Here is a 23,654-nt window from a genome sequence, read left to right as displayed (position 1 = left end):
ATATAGTGGGGGCAAGGTCGTGTGACCTCCAGGGCCTTTTTACTATCAGGAGTTTGGTATTTCTCTATAGGGATTTTGCACTGACCACAATCAGTTCCTTTCCTGTGCTTTGTATCAAGTTAGTTGGGCCTCCCCTTTGCTAATTCTATTTTTCCTGAGTATTGTGTTTTCCTATATCACCATAATCTTTATATGTGGGGGGCTACCTACTCCTTTTGGGGACTACTCAGAAGCAAAGGTAGATTTCCTCATTTCATTCTGTGAGGTGTAGCTAGTTTCTCAGGCTGTGACGTGGTGTCTAGGTGTTTAGGAACGCCCCACGGCTACTTCTAGTGTGGTCCGATAGTCAAGGGATTGCGGTCAGCTCAGGTTCCAACTACTCCTGTTTCTTGGTAGCCCTGCCCGGCTTCATGCCCTGACGTGTCCACAATAAAAAGGGGATAATGAGGTTGGGAGTTTGTCGTGACACCTCCTGGCCAAGGATTAGCCGCCGCTGCTGTCGCTGTCCTCCGGAGGAGATGGTAATAGCAGCAAAATGTTATCGCTCCCCACAGGTGGAGCGAGCCCCAGGGTGGATGACAACGGGGGTTGTAGTGGTGACAGTGGCCGTTGGCGCAGAAGTGCGGGATGGTGGCGCTGGTAATAAGAGTCCAAGTCGGCTGCTGCGGTTTCATGTGTTTTTACTCACTGTTCTGCCGCTCGCTCGGGAAGTACCGGTCACCCGCTGTGATGGGTCCCGTCGTCAATGGATAAGTTACAAGAAGCCACCAGTGTTTGGCGGTTGCCCTTCCAGCAGTGAAGAACTCGGGCTGAGTGTTCCGCTCTAAGCCTCAGGCCCCGTGAAAGAAGAAAAAGGAAGAAGGTAATGGTGGTATCTTGTCGCCAGAACTGATGTCCTGGGTAGACTGACTGAGGATTGTGTAAGGTTGCTCCTACTTGTACCCCAAGTGGAACCCGCCTCCCAAGTGGTTGTCCTAGTGACCAGGAAATTCCCCTACTTCGTGATGACCAACCCCCTGCCTACCCTAGTCCAGCTCCCCAGTGAGAAGGCTCCTAAGCTGAATGTAATGTGTGAATGTGGAACACCGGTGATTAACCCCCCTTACCCAAGGCGAATACCGCACCTTAAATAAGGTGCAATATTCTGTGGCGACTGGAGCTGCAGGGGTGCCACACAGGCAGAGTAGAGCATCCATCCAGGATAGATAGATGGACAGATGGATGGCAACAGCAACCCAACCAGCGTAGATGCTTGCCGCAACTTGTATGGTAGTAGACAGCCGGCAGCAGATAGGGGTACACTGTAACAGAGTTATAGGTCAATAACTGCAGCAGCACTGAGGACCTGAGAAATAGCAACTAAACGAACACGTTGACGAGACACTTTCTAAAGGGAGGAACGGCATTAAATAGCTGTAGCCTCTCAGCTGACCTGAGAGGCACTTCCGGGTGAAGGGACGCAGGCTTTTTAAGAAAAGGGGCGTGGTCGCCCGTGCACCCTTCGGGCAGAGGCCGGAAGCCTGCAAGGTGCACGGATGCTCCAGGAGACAGCAGCATGGGACGAGGACGAGAAAGCCACCGCAGGATGCCTGGACAGGTGAAGAAACCAATATCCCCGCCGGGGGAGAGGTGCAGAACAGTGTGGGGGTGCCGGTATGACCGTTACACCTATAAGGCTTTAGAGCAAGAACTCAGAAGTGACGGCCAGGGCAGGAGGAGGATAGAAAGTCTGATGCTGGAGCTGGTAAAGGTGAGTGACAAAAGTACAATATACAAATACATTCTAGAGCACTTCAGCTGCGCACCCCTCCTCCCCCAGAAGCGGCTCATACACAATGCTCACAAGTCAAACTTACCTGGGCGAGATATATTATATACAAAATATATTATCTGCTGCTCAGATGTCTGCTCACTTTCATCTTTGTGTTTGTTCTTTTATGTTTCATGTGTTTGGTAATTCCGTATTATTTTTTCCGTATTTTCTTGTTACATTTATCTTTTTTTTTTTTAAATTGTATGTTTCTGTTCTATCCTGTATGATGTAAAAAATAAAATAAAATTTCAAACAAACATATATTTAAGAAAAAAATTGTCAGTACTGCGCTATGTCATTGTGGCCTGTGAATTATATGGTGACACCCGTGGTGGCACAAGAAGTAAAAATCGGAAAGTTTTCAGCCGTAATAATGTCTTATTCTGACATTATTACGGCTGAAAACGTTCCGAAAAGAATTTATTTTTAAAGGATTTGAACATTAAAAAAGCTCTGCTGCCATCTACAGGATATCAGAGGAATAACCAGTGAGATTTGCTCTAGTTTACTCCACTTGTAGCACCACACATACAGCACATACACCACTCACATATCAGACACATACAGCACACACTACTCATATATCATACACATACAGCACACACACCACTCATATCAGACACATACAGCACACACACCACTCACATATCAGACACATACAGCACACACACCACTCACATATCAGACACATACAGCACACACTACTCATATATCATACACATACAGCACACACACCACTCATATCAGACACATACAGCACACACACCACTCACATATCAGACACATACAGCACACACACCACTCACATATCAGACACATACAGCACACACACCACTCATATCAGACACATACAGCACACACACCACTCACATATCAGACACATACAGCACACACTACTCATATATCATACACATACAGCACACACACCACTCATATCAGACACATACAGCACATACACCACTCACATATCAGACACACGCAGCACATACACCGCTCACATATCAGACACATACAGCACACACTACTCATATATCATACACATACAGAACACACCACTCATATCAGACACATACAGCACATACACCACTCACATATCAGACACACGCAGCACATACACCGCTCACATATCAGACACACGCAGCACATACACCGCTCACATATCAGACACATACAGCACATACACCACTCACATATCATACACATACAGCACACACACCGCTCACATATCAGACACACGCAGCACATACACCGCTCACATATCAGACACACGCAGCACATACACCGCTCACATATCAGACACATGCAGCACACACTACTCATATATCATACACATACAGCACATACACCACTCACATATCAGACACACGCAGCACATACACCACTCACATATCATACACATACAGCACATACACCACTCACATATCAGACACACGCAGCACATACACCGCTCACATATCATACACATACAGCACATACACCGCTCACATATCAGACACACGCAGCACATACACCGCTCACATATCAGACACATGCAGCACACATCACTCACATATCAGACACACGCAGCACATACACCACTCACATATCAGACACACGCAGCACATACACCACTCACATATCATACACATACAGCACATACACCGCTCACATATCAGACACACGCAGCACATACACCGCTCACATATCAGACACACGCAGCACACATCACTCACATATCAGACACACGCAGCACATACACCACTCACATATCAGACACACGCAGCACATACACCACTCACATATCATACACATACAGCACATACACCGCTCACATATCAGACACACGCAGCACATACACCGCTCACATATCAGACACACGCAGCACATACACCGCTCACATATCAGACACATACAGCACACACTACTCATATATCATACACATACAGCACATACACCACTCACATATCAGACACACGCAGCACATACACCACTCACATATCAGACACACGCAGCACATACACCGCTCACATATCAGACACACGCAGCACATACACCACTCACATATCAGACACACGCAGCACATACACCACTCACATATCATACACATACAGCACATACACCGCTCACATATCAGACACACGCAGCACATACACCGCTCACATATCAGACACACGCAGCACATACACCGCTCACATATCAGACACATACAGCACACACTACTCATATATCATACACATACAGCACATACACCACTCACATATCAGACACACGCAGCACATACACCACTCACATATCAGACACACGCAGCACATACACCACTCACATATCAGACACATACAGCACACACACCGCTCACATATCAGACACACGCAGCACATACACCGCTCACATATCAGACACACGCAGCACATACACCGCTCACATATCAGACACATACAGCACACACTACTCATATATCATACACATACAGAACACACACCACTCATATCAGACACATACAGCACACATCACTCACATATCAGACACATATGTTGCGGACGGGTGCCGGACTACGGCAAAGGGGCTGCTCGGGACGTTCGGATCCGGGATCGTGTCTGGGGCTCGAGTGGTGACCGGACCCGGGGCTCGTGCAACCACCCCTCCTCGCAACAAAGAAAGGCGGGTATTTACAGGGGAGATAGTTTTTGTCTGTGACGCCCCCCGTGGGTTGCGGTGATGGGATGGTGACACCGCCGCTGCCTGGTATGTGGGTGCCCGAGGCCGATGGTGTTGAGCAGCAAGATGGTATCCGCTCCACAGGTAGGGGAGGTGTAGTCCCGGGGCCCAGGTGTAGGTAGGGAGCAATGCTGGGGCGCCGTCGGCAGGTTGGACCGGATGGCACCGGTGTACTCACGATTAAGAATAATCCACACAGAGTCCATACTGTAAACCACGGCTGGATGCTGGTTGCTGTTGGAGATGTGTGCTGGTCCCGCACACGGGTTAGCAAGATAGGGACCCTTCCTCCTGCACTTGTGGTTTGCTGTGTGTTAATTTAACCCGCTTGGAACAGGAGAAATCCGCTCCCCTGTGGTTTTGTGTACAGAGGGCTGCAAAATCTGACCCTTGGAATTTCAGTGTGTTCTGGTGGACACCCTATCCCCTGTGGTGGGCTTCCGTTTCGCTCTCTGGGCTCTTATAGAACAAGGCCTGACACCTTGTTCCCGACTGGTAAAGTAACAAGGGGCTTGCAACCTTCCTCGTCCTAGGGTCCAGGTACCCCGCCTGTGCACGGCCTCTGGACCGGGTTCCCGCTGTCGGTACCGGCAGGCTACGACCTTGCCCCGGTCCACTTCAGGCCTCCCGCGACCAGATCTCCGTCGACTGTGGCCCTACCCTGCCGTCTGCCACCTAGTCGGTTCTCCCGTGGTCCAAGGGCTCCGAGCCTTGACCACGCTGCTACTTCAGCTCCTCACACTTTCACTGCCTGAGCGTAACCAAACACACTGTCGTGTGCCCTCCCCGTACACCTCAAGACCCCTAGGTGGGCGTTCCCATCCGCCTGGTCCCGCCCACTGGCATACCTCCCAACTTTTAAAGAAGGAAAAGAGGGACAAAGTTTGCGGCGCGCGTAGCGCGCCGCGGCAAATTTTTAGGCCACGCCCCCTAACCACACCCATTTCACAGTCACGCCCATATCCACTCCCCATCCACACCCATTCAGCACAAACACGCAGGCAGCCGGCGGGCCTCCAGCACGGACACGCAGGCAGCCGGCGGGCCTCCAGCACGGACACGCAGGCAGCCGGCGGGCCTCCAGCACGGACACGCAGGCAGCCGGCGGGCCTCCAGCACGGACACGCAGGCAGCCGGCGGGCCTCCAGCACGGACACGCAGGCAGCCGGCGGGCCTCCAGCACGGACACGCAGGCAGCCGGCGGGCCTCCAGCACGGACACGCAGGCAGCCACAGTGAGGCGGCCGGTCGCCTTCACAGACAGGCGGCCGGCCGCCTTCACAGACAGGCGGCGGGCCGCCCGCACAGAGAGGCGGCCAGCCGCCCGCAGAGAGAGGCGGCCGGCCGCCCGCACAATGAGGCGGCGGGCCGCCCGCACAGACAGGCGGCGGGGGGCGCCCGCACAGACAGGCGGCAGGGGGGGCGCCCGCACAGACAGGCGGCAGGGGGGCGCCCGCACAGACAGGCGGCAGGGGGGCGCCCGCACAGACAGGCGGCAGGGGGGCGCCCGCACAGACAGGCGGCAGGGGGGCGCCCGCACAGACAGGCGGCGGGGGGCGCCCGCACAGACAGGCGGCAGGGGGGCGCCCGCACAGACAGGCGGCAGGGGGGCGCCCGCACAGACAGGCGGCAGGGGGGCGCCCGCACAGACAGGCGGCAGGGGGGGCGCCCGCACAGACAGGCGGCAGGGGGGCGCCCGCACAGACAGGCGGCAGGGGGGCGCCCGCACAGACAGGCGGCGGGGGGCGCCCGCACAGACAGGCGGCGGGGGGGCGCCCGCACAGACAGGTGGCGGGCCGACCGCACAGACAGGCGGCCGGCCGACCGCACAGACAGGCTCCGGCCGGGGGTGAGGGGGGAGGGAGGGAAATCAGCGCTGGGGAGATTAGTTTACTGTACCAGCAGCAGCACAGGCAGCGCTCCTCTACTATGCCACGTCTACTAGGATGGTAGGAGGGAAAAGCAGGGAGGCGGAGAGAGAGTGGGTGGGCGGAGCCCGGGAGCCGGCCGTCCCGCCCGTGGCAACGGGACAAACAACGTAAAGCGTGAAAGTCCCGCTGTATCCGGGACGGTTGGGAGGTATGCAGCATGTTAGAATGTGTACATAAGATCCCGCTGGTGGTGGCCGCAGCTTATAGGCCCCAAATCTGGTGACAGGTTCCCTTTAAAGTGAACCTGTCAGGTGCAATATGCACTCAGAGCCAGGAGCAGTTCTGGGTGTATATTGCTAATCCCTGCCTAAAGGTACCGTCACACTAAGCAACTTACCAGCGATCCCAACAACGATAGGGATCGCTGGTAAGTTGCTAGGAGGTTGCTGGTGAGATGTCACACTGCGACGCTCCAGCGATCCCACCAGCAACCTGACCTGGCAGGGATCGCTGGAGCGTGGCTACACGAGTTGCTGGTGAGCTCACCAGCAACCAGTGACCAGCCCCCAGCGCCGCGTGGAAGATGCTGCGCTTGGTAACTAAGGTAAATATCGGTAACCAACCCGATATTTACCTTGGTTACCACTGCACGGAGCTACACGTGCAGAGAGCAGGGAGCAGCGCACACTGTGCGCTGGCTCCCTCCTCTCCTAGTTACAGCACACATCGGGTTAATTACCTGATGTGTGCTGCAGCTACATGTGCACAGAGCAGGGAGCAGCGCACAATGCTTAGCGCTGGCTCCCTGCTCTCCTAGTACAGCACACATGGGGTTAATTACCTGATGTGTGCTGCAGCTACATGTGCACAGAGCAGGGAGCAGCGCACAATGCTTAGCGCTGGCTCCCTGCTCTCCTACTTACAGCACACATCAGGTTAATTAACCCGATGTGTCCTGCAGCTAGCTACATGTGCACAGAGCAGGAGCCGGCAGCACAGGCAGTGAGAGCGGCTGGTATCGAAGGTAAATATCGGGTAACCAAGGACAGGGCTTCTTGGTTACCCGATGTTTACATTGGTTACCAGCCTCTGCAGAAGCCGGCTCCTGCTGCCTGCACATTTAGTTGTTGCTGTCTCGCTGTCACACACAGCGATCTGTGCTTCACAGCGGGACAGCAACAACTAAAAAATGGCCCAGGACATTCAGCAACCAACGACCTCACAGCAGGGGCCAGGGTGTTGCTGGATGTCACACACAGCAACATTGCTAGCAACATCACAAAAGTTGTTCGTTAGCAGCGATGTTGCTAGCGATGTTGCTTAAGCTGGTGTCACACATAACGACGACGACAACGACGTCGCTGCTACGTCACCATTTTCTGTGACGTTGCAGCGACGTCCCGTCGCTGTCGCTGTGTGTGACATCCAGCAACGACCTGGCCCCTGCTGTGAGGTCGCCGGTCGTTGCTGAATGTCCAGCTTCATTTTTTGGTCGTCACTCTCCCGCTGTGACACACACATCGCTGTGTGTGACAGCGAGAGAGTGACGAAATGAAGCGATCAGGAGCCGGCACTGGCAGCTGCGGTAAGCTGTAACCAGCGTAAACATCGGGTAACCAAGGGAAGACCTTTCCCTGGTTACCCGATGTTTACGCTGGTTACCAGCCTCCGCTCTTGCTGCCAGTGCCGGCTCCTGCACTGTGACATGTGGCTGCAGTACGCATCGGGTAATTAACCCGATGTATACTGTAGCAAGGAGAGCAAGGAGCCAGCGCTAAGCAGTGCGCGCGGCTCCCTGCTCTCTGCACCGTGACATGTAGCTGCAGCACACATCGGGTTAATTAACCCGATGTGTGCTGCAGGAGAGCAAGGAGCCAGCGCTAAGTGCGGCTCCCTGCTCTCTGAACTGTGACATGTAGCTGCAGCACACATCGGGTTAATTAACCCGATGTGTGCTGCAGGAGAGCAAGGAGCCAGCGCTAAGCGCGGCTCCCTGCTCTCTGAACATGTAGCACAGCGACGTTATGATCGCTGCTTCTGCTGTGTTTGACAGCTAAGCAGCGATCATAACAGCGACTTACAAGGTCGCTGTTACGTCACCGAAAATGGTGACGTAACAGCGACGACGTTGTCGCTGTCGTTTAGTGTGACACCAGCTTTAGTGTGACGGGGCCTTAACCGTCCCTGTATACACTAGCATAGATAAAGAGATCAAGAACAAATATTTTTAAAGATCTTATATCTTATGCTAATGAGCGCGGGGACTAGTCACAAGGGCGTTACTTCACTTGGCTAGTCGGCTCGCATAGCGTGTTAGCATGTTATTACGCCCCTGTGTGAGTACTAACACGCTATGTGAGCCGACTAGCCAAGTGAAGTAACGCCCTTGGGACTAGTCCCCGCGCTAATTAGCATAAGATATAAGCTCTTTAAAAATACTTTTTCTATAGATGCCTTTATCTATGCTAGTGTATACAGGGACAGTTAGGGAGGGATTAGCAATATACACCCAGAACTGCTCCTGGCTCTGAGTGCAGATTGCACCTGATAGGTTCCCTTTAAAGGGAAACTGTCACCAGAAATTTACCAAAAAAAATAAAAGATTCCCCTCTGCAGCTCCTGGGATGAATTCTGGAAAGGTTCCTGTTGCTATTGTGCCCCCTTTGAGACCTAAAATAATACTTTATGAAGTCTTACCTTTTTGTATGCAAATCTGTTTTTATGGTCACGGGGGCGGGCTGCCTGGCGTCCGTTATTCCCCCTCCTGCCGTTGTACGCCGTCCCCCATTGCTCATTTCCATACATGAGGACGCCTTCCTCATGTAACTGTCCTCCTGAAGTTTTGTGCATGCCCAGTGCCACTCTCGCGGGAGTAAGCACTGTGCAAAGTGTGAACGCTTTTGAGGTGATTGCGCAGGCGCGAGATTATGGGCGGCGCTGTGATTGTCATCAGCAGCGTCATCCAAGTACCCGCCCATAATCTTGTGCCCGCGCTTCTCACTCTGCCTCCACCGTTATGCGCAAGCACTGGCCATATGAACCACGTTACCTATTACCATGGGCGCGAGATTATGGGCGGCGCTGTGATTGTCATCAGCAGCGTCATCCAAGTACCCGCCCATAATCTCGTGCCCACGCTTCTCACTCTGCCTCCACCGTTATGCGCAAGCACTGGCCATATGAACCACGTTACCTATTACCATGGGCGCGAGATTATGGGCGGCGCTGTGATTGTCATCAGCAGCGTCATCCAAGTACCTGCCCATAATCTCGTGCCCGCGCTTCTCACTCTGCCTCCACCGTTATGCGCAAGCACTGGCCATATGAACCACGTTACCTATTACCATGGGCGCGAGATTATGGGCGGCGCTGTGATTGTCATCAGCAGCGTCATCCAAGTACCTGCCCATAATCTCGTGCCCGCGCTTCTCACTCTGCCTCCACCGTTATGCGCAAGCACTGGCCATATGAACCACGTTACCTATTACCATGGGCGCGAGATTATGGGCGGCGCTGTGATTGTCATCAGCAGCGTCATCCAAGTACCTGCCCATAATCTCGTGCCCGTGTGGCGCCCCAGGACCTGGTCGCCACAACAGCATTGCCCTCCCAAAAGGGTTAATGCTGAGCCTGGAGGTAATTGGGAGATCTATTGGCCAGTAAGTTAACACTCAACACAGTTCTCCCTCCGGCCAGCAGGGGGAGATCTGAACCTGGAACTTCAGGGAGCATTCCTTAAGTCTGGCTGGAAGGAGGAAGTGTTGGTTAGTCGGGAGACAGGAGTGAAAGAGTGCAGACGCAGAGTAGTGCTGCCTTGTAAACTGGGGCCTAGAGCTGGGATAGCTTGGCCCAGTGAAGCAAGGGGAGCAGAGAGGCACAGCAGAGACTCGGACATCGGAGTCTGTAGTTGCCAGGGCATAAAATCCATCCCTGGTAGCTGAATCCGGAGGGCAGGAGAGCTGTAAGCCCCCTGCCCCAGAAGCAATCTGAAGGTACAACTGCATCCCAAGGGCCTGGTGTGGGCTCCAGCAGAGAAGCACCAGAGAGGGCCTGCGCAGTCTACCACACAGAAAAGGGGACGAACAACAAGTCCCAGCAGCAAGAGGGCAATTGCGAACCCAAAGTGCAGTGTCCTAAAACAGCAGAGAAAGATTAAGGAGTAGGCCTCATACTCAACTGGCCAAAGATCACCCCAGGCACTTCCAGGCCGGCCGGATCATCTGTACCATCTGTGACGGTCTCCCTGGACTAAGTTTCTGCCGAGTAAAAGAGGAGAAGGTAAAGAGACTACTGTTTGAGCCTGTTTCTTTCATTGCTTGTCGGCCCTGCACCGTGTTAGTCACGCAGCACCATAGACTTCCACAAGCACCAACTGTGCCCCGGGCATTGCTCCACCTGTGGGGAGCAGTACCACCATTGCTGCTATAACATCATCCCGGTGGCCTCACACAGCAGCGGCGGCTTTATAGCCGCATACCACAGGTGGCGTCACGAACACAAACATTAAAGTCATCAGCCACATATTCAACTGACACCCACCAGGGCCACGGAGCCGGGCCCAGCCACCACTGACTACCACCGGACTAGTCCGGCCCGGCACCGGGTGTCCCATAGCCCTGGGGTGGGCGAGTCAACTTTTGGCGTCACGAACAGGATTTCGTGCCCGGTCACACCGGGTACTGTGCGCCTGAAGAACTGTGTAAAAGACTGTGTACTGGTTGTAAATTGCCGCCGCCATTAGCCGCGCCGAGCGCAGGAAGAAGGGGGGCGTGCCTGACAAAGAGCGCGAAGGGAGCGCGCCATCAGAGCAGAGCGCTGTTAACCCCGCGCGACCCGGAAGAAAATTTGAAAAGTGAACGGGGCCTGGTAAGGTTCACTAAGGGGGAGGAAGATGTCCGACTCCGAGGGAGAGCAGGTGGCTGCCATCGCCCAGGGCGCCGCAGCACCGGCCGAAGTAGTCCCCGTCGCCGTCGCCCCAGCCCCCACTATAGCGCCGGTAATGCCGATCACCATGCCGTACATACCGGGAGCAGAATGGCTGCCGCAGTACTCCGGGGAGTCCCATACCTTGAGTGACTTCAGAGAAAGCCTGCACAGCTTGTTCCGGGTGTATCCTCTGACTGAGAGCCAGAAGGTGGGCATATTAATGGGACAGCTAGCCGGCGCAGCCCAGCGTGAAGCGAAGTCCTGGCCTGATACAGATAAAGGGACAGCAGCCCAGATACTGGCCAAACTAAAGAGCACTTTTGACACCCGCACCGCAGCAGAGATAAAGATGAGATTCTTTGGGTGCAAGCAACGGGCCACAGACAGCATAAGGGACTATGCCTTAAACTTGCAGGAGGCCCTGAAAGCAGTTAAACAGGTGGACCCAGAGAGTGTACGTGAAGAAGACAAACTCCTAACTGAGCAGTTCATAGAAGGGCTCCTGTCAGACGCCCACAGGACACAGCTGCGTATCATGGTCCTGCAGAACCCTGCTCTGGACTTTGCAAAGTTTAAGGACCAGGCCATCAGGGTACTGAGAGAATCTACACCGAATGACCCAGTACCCCTCCGGCCTCTTGCTATCACGTACCCCGGGGTGGTGCCTGCAACACGAGCCACTGCAGGGGCTGAGGCGCAGTCCCTGGATAAGGATCCCACTGCGGAGCTCAGACAGCAGTTCCAGGAGCTGACCAAGACTGTGGCTGCCCTTGCCAAGACCGTGCAGTCTCTACAAATGACCCCCTCGCCTGCAAAAATCGAGTTGGCCTCCAGCCCAGAAGACGTCCCATGGATGCGACAGAGGAGGATTCCGCCGACCCGAGGCAGAGACACAGACCGGTATGATTCAACAGGACAACCGATCTGCCGCCGCTGCAGCCAGGCGGGCCACATTGCACGATACTGTCCTTTAAATGGGCCGAGCCTGGGGCCAGGAGCCAACCCCCAGGTGTGAGGAAGCCCGGCTCAAACCCCAGCCGCAGCAAGTATGTGGGAGGACGACCGTTCCTTCCTATTGTGCTGGATGGGATCCCTTTGAATGCCCTCCTGGATACGGGGTCCCAGGTAACAACCATCCCCCACAAACTGTACAAAAGATATTGGGCTGATTCAGACATTGACCATGGCCCAGATGATGATTTAACGATTGTGGCCAGTAATGGTCAGCCCTTACCTCAAATTGGGTACAAAGAAGTAACCATTAAAGTGGGGCGGGTGGAATTGCCATGTCAGGGGATGATAATTGTAGATATTGATCGCAAAGAATCTGACCCACTGCTAACCCTTGGTACAAATGTGATAGAAAATTGTATTGCCGAAGTGATAATTTTGTTGCAACAGGCGTCTGAAACTGCCAGCTCCGGGCAGCAGCGTGCCCTACAGAGGGAGATCCGAGCCCTGATGAGGAGGCAGCAAGTAGAGCTAGCCGGAGGAGAAATTGGCAGTGTGAGGGTAAGTGACCCCCTCCCCATTGTAATACCCCCAAGAAGTGAAATGTTGATATGGTGTCGGGCAGCAATAGGCCTCAAGGGTCAGGATTACCATGCCTTGGTAGAACCAGTGTATTCAGACAGTAGGCCTGGAGTCCTGATAGCCAGAGGGGTAGCGGACGTCCGCAAGGGGAGAGTGCCCGTCCGTGTCCTGAATTGTGGGGAGGAGGAGGCCAAATTGCCCCGGTACGCCACTGTAGCAAAACTGTACACTGTCAGTAACAATACCATTAAAGCAGTGGAACCCTTGATCCCGTCCGACCAGGCGGAAGACAATGGCTCCAAGGGGCAGCCGGAAGACTGGTGCCAAAAATTACATGTAGGCACCGACTCCACCCCCTCGCACCAAAAGCATGGGGTTTACCGGGTGGTACAGGAGTACGAGCGGGTCTTCAGCAAACACCCCCTAGATTTTGGGCAGGTGAAAGGGGTTAAACATCAAATCCCCACGGGTGATCATCATCCCATTAAAGAGAGATACCGCCCTGTACCCCCCGCACAGTATCAGTGTGCCAAGGAAATGTTACGGGAAATGAAGGAGGCTGGGGTTATCAGAGATAGTTGTAGCCCCTGGGCAGCTCCACTAGTGCTCGTAAAGAAAAAAGATGGTACAATGAGAATGTGTGTAGATTACAGGCAAATTAACCGCATTACACATAAAGATGCTTATCCACTGCCCAGAATAGAGGAGTCACTAACAGCCTTAAAGTCAGCTAACTATTTCTCCACCTTGGATCTCACCAGTGGGTATTGGCAGGTTCCCGTGGCAGAGGCGGACAAAGAGAAGACTGCATTCACGACACCAATGGGTCTCTGTGAGTTCAACTGTATGCCATTCGGGCTCTGCAACGCCCCAGGGACATTCCAAAGGTTGATGGAGTGCTGCTTGGGCCATCACAACTTTGAAACCGTGCTGTTGTACCTGGATGACGTAATAGTCTACTCCAAGACTTATGAGGACCACCTGAAGCACTTAGCAGAAGTGTTTGAATCCTTGTCGAAATATGGCCTGAAGATCAAGCCGTCCAAATGTCACCTCTTGAAGCCAAAGGTACAGTACCTGGGTCATGTGGTCAGCGCAGAAGGTGTGGCACCTGATCCGGAGAAAGTCACTGTAATCAAGGACTGGCCAAGACCCACCACAGTGAAGGAGGTGCGGCAGTTCCTTGGACTGGTGGGCTACTACCGAAGGTTCATTGATGGTTTCACCAAGATAGCAGCGCCCCTTCAAGATCTCCTGGTGGGCCAGCCAAAGCAGGCTAAGAAGCAGAGCCCTCCATTTGAATGGAGCAGCCAACTGGAAACATCCTTTGTCCGGCTGAAAGGGGCTCTCACGGGAGAAGAAATTCTGGCCTACCCTGACTACAGCCAACCGTTTGTACTGTATACAGACGCCAGCAACGTGGGACTGGGAGCAGTTCTGTCCCAGGTACAGGGAGGCAGAGAGAGGGTGATAGCGTACGCCAGTAGGAAGCTTCGGCCCACAGAAAGGAATCCAGAAAACTACAGTTCCTTCAAGCTGGAGTTCCTCGCTATTGTTTGGGCAGTGACTGAACGCTTCAAGCACTATCTGGCATCGGCCAAGTTCACCATCTTCACGGACAACAATCCGTTGACACACCTGGCAACAGCCAAGTTAGGTGCGATGGAACAGCGATGGATGGCCCGGCTGTCTAACTTTGACTTTACCATCAAGTATCGGGCTGGCAAGAAGAATAACAATGCTGATGCGCTGTCCAGAATGCCTCACTTGCCCGAGTCTGGAGAAGACATGGATGAACTCGAAGAGATAGAGTTACCGGCTTTCCATCACCAAGGTGTGTCCCAGTGTGAGCATGCTGTAGGAGTGAAGCGCTCAAGCCAGCACGGGGTCTCGGTCAACCCCTTACTCCACCATAATTGGGAAGAAACACAGAACGGTGACCCGGCCGTGCGATTGGTCAAAGAGAAGCTAGCGCAAGCTGAGACCCATCTTGGCCCAGACGCTCCAGAGGAAGCCCAGCAGCTGTGGAAGGAGAGGGGACGACTGTTCACCTACCAAGGCAAGCTCTGCAAGAGATATGTCAACTATCGAACAAATGAACTTGTCTGGCAGATAGTGGTTCCGCAGAGAGATGCTCCAATGGTCCTAGCAGCGTATCATGATAACGCAGGACACTTCGGGTGGAAGAAGTTGGAAGCCCTACTCCGTGATCGGTTCTATTGGGTGCACATGAGAAAGATGATCGAGAAGTGGTGCCGAGACTGTGGCCCGTGTAACCTGAGGCGGAAAGACGATGCCAGCCAAAGGTCTCCCCTACAGCCAATTGTCACAAAGCAGCCCCTGGAGTTGGTGGCCCTGGACCACGTGAAGTTAACACCAAGCCGGTCAGGCTATGTGTATGCCCTCACCATTGTGGACCATTACTCTCGTTTCCTGGTAGTAGTGCCTGTGAAGGACCAGACAGCCAGGACAGCAGCTAGAGCGTTCCAGGCATCCTTTTGTCGACCTCACGGCTATCCGGAAAGGGTACTGACTGATCAGGGTCCTGCATTCGAGGCTGAAGTGTTCCAAGAGTTTTGTAACATGTACGGTTGTAAGAAAATCCGAACCACACCGTACCACCCCCAAACCAATGGACTGTGCGAGAAAATGAACCATGTGGTTATTGATATGCTGAAGACCCTACCGCTGGAGGAAAGGAACCAATGGCCAGAAAAGTTGCCAGATCTGGTAGACCTGTACAACCACATCCCAGTGAATTCGACCAACTGCAGCCCCGCTTACCTGATGCGAGCCAGACCAGGCAAGTTGCCTGTAGACTTTGAGATGGGGACTGTGTCGCCTGAGGCGGTTCAAGAAATAGAGGATTGGGATACAGAACGGCAGCAGCGGTACCGTAAGGTCCAGGAGTGCGTAGAGAGGAGCCTGTCTCAAGCAAGAACGAGACAAGAACAGCATTACAATCAAACAGCCCCAGCAACTCCCTTAGCACCTGGAGAACAAGTCCTCAAGAAGAAGCGGAAGACGCATAAATTGGATGATCAGTGGGAAAACGAGCCCTACACCATTATCCCCTCCAACTTTGACAATAGTAAGGTATGCCTCATAAGCAAAGATGAAGGCAAGACCTATCAAGCAATTTCCCGAGACCGCCTGAAAGCGTGCCCTGAACGGTGCAGAATCCAAAGAGAAATGGAAGGAGTACAAGGAAGTCCCCAAAGTCAAGAGAAAGGAGGGGAGATGATTCAAACCATCCTTGGAAAGTTCCCCAAAACTTGGACCCGAATAAACAATGCCATAGTGGTACCAGTTTTGACGTTTCCGCAGTTGGTCGAGCCAGAAACAGAAAAGGTTCCGGATCCACCTAAAGAATCTTCCGCTCCAGCACGAGATGACACGCCAGCAGTGGAACAGGAGGATCAACCCCCTGTCAGTGGTGAACCTGTCATACCCTTGGCGACTCCTAGATCACAAAGGCAACCATCACGCTTACCTATGGGGGTTAGGCCCACCTGTAGTGCTGAGATAGAAGACGCACCACGTAGTCAGGGGCAAACACCAGAGCTACGTAGGTCCCAGCGCAGCACTCGGGGACAACCCCCTCTAAGGTATAGGGAGTCGACTGTATAAGGGAAAGAGTACTTATTAGGATGTAAATAGTTATGCAAAATGTCTGTCATGTTGTGTACAAAATGTTTTCTTTTTCTTTGATTGCGAAAATGGACAATTGGGCCACTGGACTATGGGTGGCCAACACCTAAATTGTTCATAGTTAGCACCAGTGTGCTCAACACCCCTGAAGAAAAACCCGTCCGGCGTGCAAAAAGTGGGGTCATCAATGCTCTGACGCACGCCCAGAGCCTACGTTGGGGGTTTGAACGCGGCGGGTCCCCCATGGAGCAGTGTAATGGACACCCGGCAGGGAGCCACACTGGACTCTTATAGTAATGTTTAAGGTTGTAACGTTAAAGTAATTGCGCCTCCCATAATGGGATGAAATGTTCTAACATGTCATGTTTGTCTCTACAGTCCGGGAGTACTGAATTTAACTAAGGGGGAGTGTGGCGCCCCAGGACCTGGTCGCCACAACAGCATTGCCCTCCCAAAAGGGTTAATGCTGAGCCTGGAGGTAATTGGGAGATCTATTGGCCAGTAAGTTAACACTCAACACAGTTCTCCCTCCGGCCAGCAGGGGGAGCTCTGAACCTGGAACTTCAGGGAGCATTCCTTAAGTCTGGCTGGAAGGAGGAAGTGTTAGTTAGTTTGGAGACAGGAGTGAAAGAGTGCAGACGCAGAGTAGTGCTGCCTTGTAAACTGGGGCCTAGAGCTGGGATAGCTTGGCCCAGTGAAGCAAGGGGAGCAGAGAGGCACAGCAGAGACTCGGACATCGGAGTCTGTAGTTGCCAGGGCATAAAATCCATCCCTGGTAGCTGAATCCGGAGGGCAGGAGAGCTGTAAGCCCCCTGCCCCAGAAGCAATCTGAAGGTACAACTGCATCCCAAGGGCCTGGTGTGGGCTCCAGCAGAGAAGCACCAGAGAGGGCCTGCGCAGTCTACCACACAGAAGAGGGGACGAACAACAAGTCCCAGCAGCAAGAGGGCAATTGCGAACCCAAAGTGCAGTGTCCTAAAACAGCAGAGAAAGATTAAGGAGTAGGCCTCATACTCAACTGGCCAAAGATCACCCCAGGCACTTCCAGGCCGGCCGGATCATCTGTACCATCTGTGACGGTCTCCCTGGACTAAGTTTCTGCCGAGTAAAAGAGGAGAAGGTAAAGAGACTACTGTTTGAGCCTGTTTCTTTCATTGCTTGTCGGCCCTGCACCGTGTTAGTCACGCAGCACCATAGACTTCCACAAGCACCAACTGTGCCCCGGGCATTGCTCCACCTGTGGGGAGCAGTACCACCATTGCTGCTATAACATCATCCCGGTGGCCTCACACAGCAGCGGCGGCTTTATAGCCGCATACCACAGGTGGCGTCACGAACACAAACATTAAAGTCATCAGCCACATATTCAACTGACACCCACCAGGGCCACGGAGCCGGGCCCAGCCACCACTGACTACCACCGGACTAGTCCGGCCCGGCACCGGGTGTCCCATAGCCCTGGGGTGGGCGAGTCACCCGCGCTTCTCACTCTGCCTCCACCGTTATGCGCAAGCACTGGCCATATGAACCACGTTACCTATTACCGTGGGCGCGAGATTATGGGCGGCGCTGTGATTGTCATCAGCAAAGTCATCCAAGTACCCGCCCATAATCTCGTGCAAGCAGTAATAGGTAACATGGTTCATATGGCCAGCACTTGCGCATAACGGTGGAGTCAGAGGGAAAAGTGCGGGCACGAGATTATGGGCGGGTACTTGGTTAACGCTGCTGATGACAATCACAGCGCCGCCCATAATCTCGTGCCTGCGCAATCACCTGAAAAAGCGTTCACATGCGCAAAACTTCGGGAGGACAGTTACATGAGGAAGGCGTCCTTGTGTATGTAAATGAGCAATGGGGGACTGCGTAAAGCGGCAGGAGGGGGAATAACGGACGCCAGGCAGCCCGCCCCCGTGACCATAAAAACACATTTGCATACAAAAAGGTAAGACTTCATAAAGTATTTTTGTAGGTCTCAAAGGGGGCACAATAACAACAGGAACCTTTCTAGAAGCAGCCCAGGAGCTGCAGAGGGGAATCTTTTATTTTTATTGTGAAATTTCTGCTGACATGTTCCCTTTAACTGGTAGGGGAGCCAGGATAAAGCAGAGCTGAAGCTGTTGGGAAGCTAGGACCCAGCAGCTCTGCTCCACAGGCAGGAGACCACTGATCGGTAAGCTAATAGAAGCCTGCAGATGTCACTCTGCATAGGTTATTGTCACTGCTATCTGCAGGAGAGAGAAGTGCTGATTGCACGGTCTTCTCCTCAGCTTCCTGACTCCCCGTGTATCTGCAGCAGTGAGAAGCCGCACACGGGGAATCAGAGAACAGCTGCAGAGAAACGCAGGCTCCGGGACTGGGGGGGTCGGCTCTGGTGCAGGGGGGGGGGGGGGGCTCTGCTGCAGGGGGGTCGCTCTGCTGCAGGGGGTGATTCATACCTCAGCAGCAGTCACAGGAGTAGGTGCGCGCTCGGCTCTGTAATGAATAGTAGAAGGGAGAAACAGCGAGGCGGGGCTACAGTGGGTGGGTGGAGCCGGGACAAACAGCCTCACGGGCGGGACCCGGGATCAAAGGCTCAGAAGAGGGACTGTCCCGCTGTATCCGGGACGGTTGGGAGGTATGCCACTGGTGTGTCCCTATTGTCATGGGGGGCGACTAGGCTTTGTGCTGGTGTTCCTGTGTGTGGGATGTGTGGTGTTAAATCCCAAGGAGGAGGCGATTCCTGTACCCTTAGTGGGGGGTACAGTCATCCGTGACTACCTTGTGTTGCCAGGGCGTCACACATACAGCACACACCACTCATATCAGACACATACAGCACACACCACTCACATATCAGACACATATGTGGCGCCCCTGAGGCTCCATTCGCCACAAAGTATTGCAGCTCATTTAAGCTGAGGTATTCGCCACAGGTAAGGAGGGGGTTAATCACCGGTGTTCCACATTCACACCTTTTCTTCCGGCTGGAAAGGCAACTTTGAGAAAGAAATTTCTTCTTCTTTTAAACACCGGTGGCTTCTCCTAATTTATCCGGGGTCGATGGGGCCCATCACAGCGGGTGACCAGTACTACCCGGGCAAGCGGCACAAACTGTGAGTAAAGACACAACTGAAGCAACGGACTCGGACTCTTATTACCGGCTCCGCCGCCCTGCACTTTGGCGCTAAAGGCCCTTGCTATCACTACACTCCTCATCATCCTCCCCGGGGCCCGCTCCACCTGTGGGGAGTGATTCCATCTCTGGCTGCTACTACCATCCGCCCAGGAGGACAGCGACAGCAGCGGTGGCTAATCTCTGGCCGCGTACCACAAGTGGTGTCACAACATTCTTCCTACTACCCCCATCATCTTCCCTCCTTATTGGTGTACACCTCGGGACACAAAGTCGGTCAGGCCACCGCAACATCCCAGACCTCCACAACAGCCCGGTGATGAGTAACAGGTATGAGACCCGACCTGAACCCCCTGCCCCCTTGGTGCAACATTTTGGCGTCACAAACAGGATACCGTGCCTAGGCCAAAAACCTGGGTACTGTGCGCCTTACTGGACTGTGCTAAACGTATTGCTTAAAAAGGACAGTCGCCATTGTTTGTGCAGTGCGGGAAACAAAGTGACGTGCCTTCGTGGGCGAGACCCAAAAAGAGCGCAAAAGCGTGGGTGGAGACCAGAAAGAGTGTGAAAGAGAGCTCCCCCTGCCGGAAACCTTGACTGACTTTAAAGACAGACTGTACCGCTTGTTTCATGTGTACCCTTTGGCCGAAAGCCAGAAAAACAGCATCTTAACCAGCCAGTGAACAGACTCTGGATAAAGACTCCATCATTGAACTGTGGCTCCAGGCCCTGAAACTGACTGGAGGTATGGCTGCTCTGCTCAAAGCGATGCAACCCAAGCAAGGGACTTAGCAACCATTGAACTGGCCTCCAGTGCTGATGACCTCCGCTGGTGGCAGCGAGGAAGGTTCCCAACAGTTACGATGCCAACGGCCAGCTGATCTGACGGCGTTGTGACACAGTTGGACATTTTGCCAGAGGATGTCCCTTGACTATCCAGAACCAAGGGGCTGGGACCAGCCCTCTCGCACCACCAGCAGCCAAGCAAGAATAATTGTTTTTCATATGCAAATGTTGATGTTTTATTGCATGATGATACTGCTGACTGGTAACTGTTGAACATGTTTGAAACTGTTTATTAATGATGCCTCCCATAAAGGGAAGAATGTTATGTTATTTGTTATTACATACAAAAATATTGCAATGTACTAATTTTGTTTAGTTACGTCCCAAGAGTGCTGCCATTTGCTGTGGGGGAATGTTGTGCCCCTGAGGCTCCGGTCACCACAGAGTATTCCACCTTATTCGCCTCGGGTAATGAGGGGGTTAATCACCGGTGTTCCATATTGACACCTTACATAAAGCTTAGGAGCCTTCTCACAGGGGAGCTGGACTAGGGTAGGCAGGGGGTTGGCCAACACAAAGCTTGGAACTGTCCCAGTCACTAGGACAACCACCTGGGGGGCTGGCACCACTTGGGGTAGAAATAGGAGCAAACTCACACAATCACTAGTCAGTCTACCCGGGACATCAGTTCTGGGACATGACACCAGCACCACTTTCTTCTCTTCACAGGGCCTGCGGCTTGTAGTGGAGCGATCAGCCCAGGTTTCTCCCAGCAGGAAGGGCAACTTTGAGAAAGGATATATAAGACACATACAGCACACACCGCTCACATATCAGACATACGCAGCACACACCGCTCACATATCAGACATACGCAGCACACACTACTCACATATCAGACACACGCAGAACACACTACTCACATATCAGACATACGCATCACACATTACCCACATATCAGACAAAAGCAGTACATACACTGCTCACATATCAGACACACGCAGCACACACTACTCACATATCAGACACACGCAGCACACACTGCTCACATATCAGACACACGCAGCACACACTAATCACATATCAGACACACGCAGCACACACTACTCACATATCAGACACACGCAGCACACACTACTCACATATCAGACACACGCAGCACACACCGCTCACATATCAGACACACGCAGCACACACTACTCACATATCAGACACACGCAGCACACACCGCTCACATATCAGACACACGCAGCACACACCGCTCACATATCAGACACACGCAGCACACACTACTCACATATCAGACACACGCAGCACACACTACTCACATATCAGACATACGCAGCACACACTACTCACATATCAGACACACACAGCACACACTGCTCACATATCAGACACACACAGCACACACTACTCACATATCAGACACACACAGCACACACTACTCACATATCAGACACACACAGCACACACTAATCACATATCAGACACACGCAGCACACACTGCTCACATATCAGACACACGCAGCACACACTACTCACATATCAGACACACGCAGCACACACTACTCACATATCAGACACACGCAGCACACACTAATCACATATCAGACACACACAGCACACACTACTCACATATCAGACACACACAGCACACACTACTCACATATCAGACACACGCAGCACACACTACTCACATATCAGACACACACAGCACACACTAATCACATATCAGACACACGCAGCACACACTACTCACATATCAGACACACGCAGCACACACTAATCACATATCAGACACACACAGCACACACTACTCACATATCAGACACACGCAGCACACACTACTCACATATCAGACACAAGCAGCACACACTACTCACATATCAGACACACGCAGCACACACTGCTCACATATCAGACACACGCAGCACACACTACTCACATATCAGACACACGCAGCACACACTACTCACATATCAGACACGCAGCACACACTACTCACATATCAGACACACGCAGCACACACTGCTCACATATTATGTAAACACAGTGTCACACGAAGTTTTGCATGAACCAAAATTTGGAGCAGTATTTGAGTTGCTTTGTTTCAGATAATCAGGAGGTGTGGTCCTCTTTACTTCCTCTAGCCAAATTTGCCATCAATAATCATCACCAGAAATCTTCTGGGTTATCTCCTTTTTTATGTCTTTGGTCGGCATACCCAGTTCTATATGTTTCAGGAGGGGCACTCATCAGGGTTTTCTTGGGAGGACCAACTGGTCTCAGCTTTGTCATCTACTTGGGAGAGGGTTCAGCAGCATTTATGTGACATGGAAGAATGTGACAGGTCCGGACCTGTATGAGGGGGATCCAGTGTGGTTATCCATAAGAAACATAAGCTTAAGCTGCCTTCACTTAAGTTAGGAGCTCGGTTTATTGGTCTATTCAGAATCATTGCAGTCATTAATCCACTGGCTTTCCACCTGACGTAACGGTATCATAATGTTTTCCATAAGTCACTGTTAAGGGAGCCCTCTTCCCTTACCTCCGCCTCTGGTCTTTGTCGAGGGGTCATTGGAATTTTAGGTATCTAAGATCATTGATTCTTGTTTTGTTCGCTGTTCATTACAGTACTTGATTCATTAGCAATTGTATGGTCCTGAAGAAAGGTCCTGGGTACCATCCTCAGATATCCATGTGAAGCGTCTGGTTAGGACATTTCATCGTCACCATTCAGAGAGACTGGGTCCTGATTGTCTAGAGGCCCCTCTTAGAGGGTAGGATACTGTCACACAGAGATTTGCACAAACGTCTATGACTGTCATGGCAGCGGGGGGCTCTGTTCATAGATTCTGACACTCAACCCAATGGTTTCTCTGGTGTCTGGGATTAACACAGGCAGACTCGGGCGTCAACCTGCTGTATACTGATTCATAGGCAGGCTAGCAGGAGTTAATCTCTGCTGGTCTGCTTGTTCGGCTCCTTTGAGCACATGTGATGAGGAAGCCAATCACATCTGCTCCCCTCCTATTTATGCTGGATGAAATCTTCTACTCATACCAGCTATAGGCTATACTGTGAGCTTTGGTGTCCCAGACAATTGTGCTTTTTGCTTTAGGCAGTGTTAAAAAATATACTCTTATATATATTTTTCTTCAAATACGTAAAAGCGCATGAAAGAAAGGACTTCAAAAATGTAAAAAATAAATGTATTTTATCTATTTAAAAATGGTTGCCAGGGTTCAGTTACAGAAAGGAAA

This window comes from Anomaloglossus baeobatrachus, chromosome 2 (assembly GCF_048569485.1).
Source record: "Anomaloglossus baeobatrachus isolate aAnoBae1 chromosome 2, aAnoBae1.hap1, whole genome shotgun sequence".
Classification (NCBI taxonomy): Eukaryota; Metazoa; Chordata; class Amphibia; order Anura; family Aromobatidae; genus Anomaloglossus; species Anomaloglossus baeobatrachus.
This window is presented reverse-complemented; position numbering follows the sequence as displayed.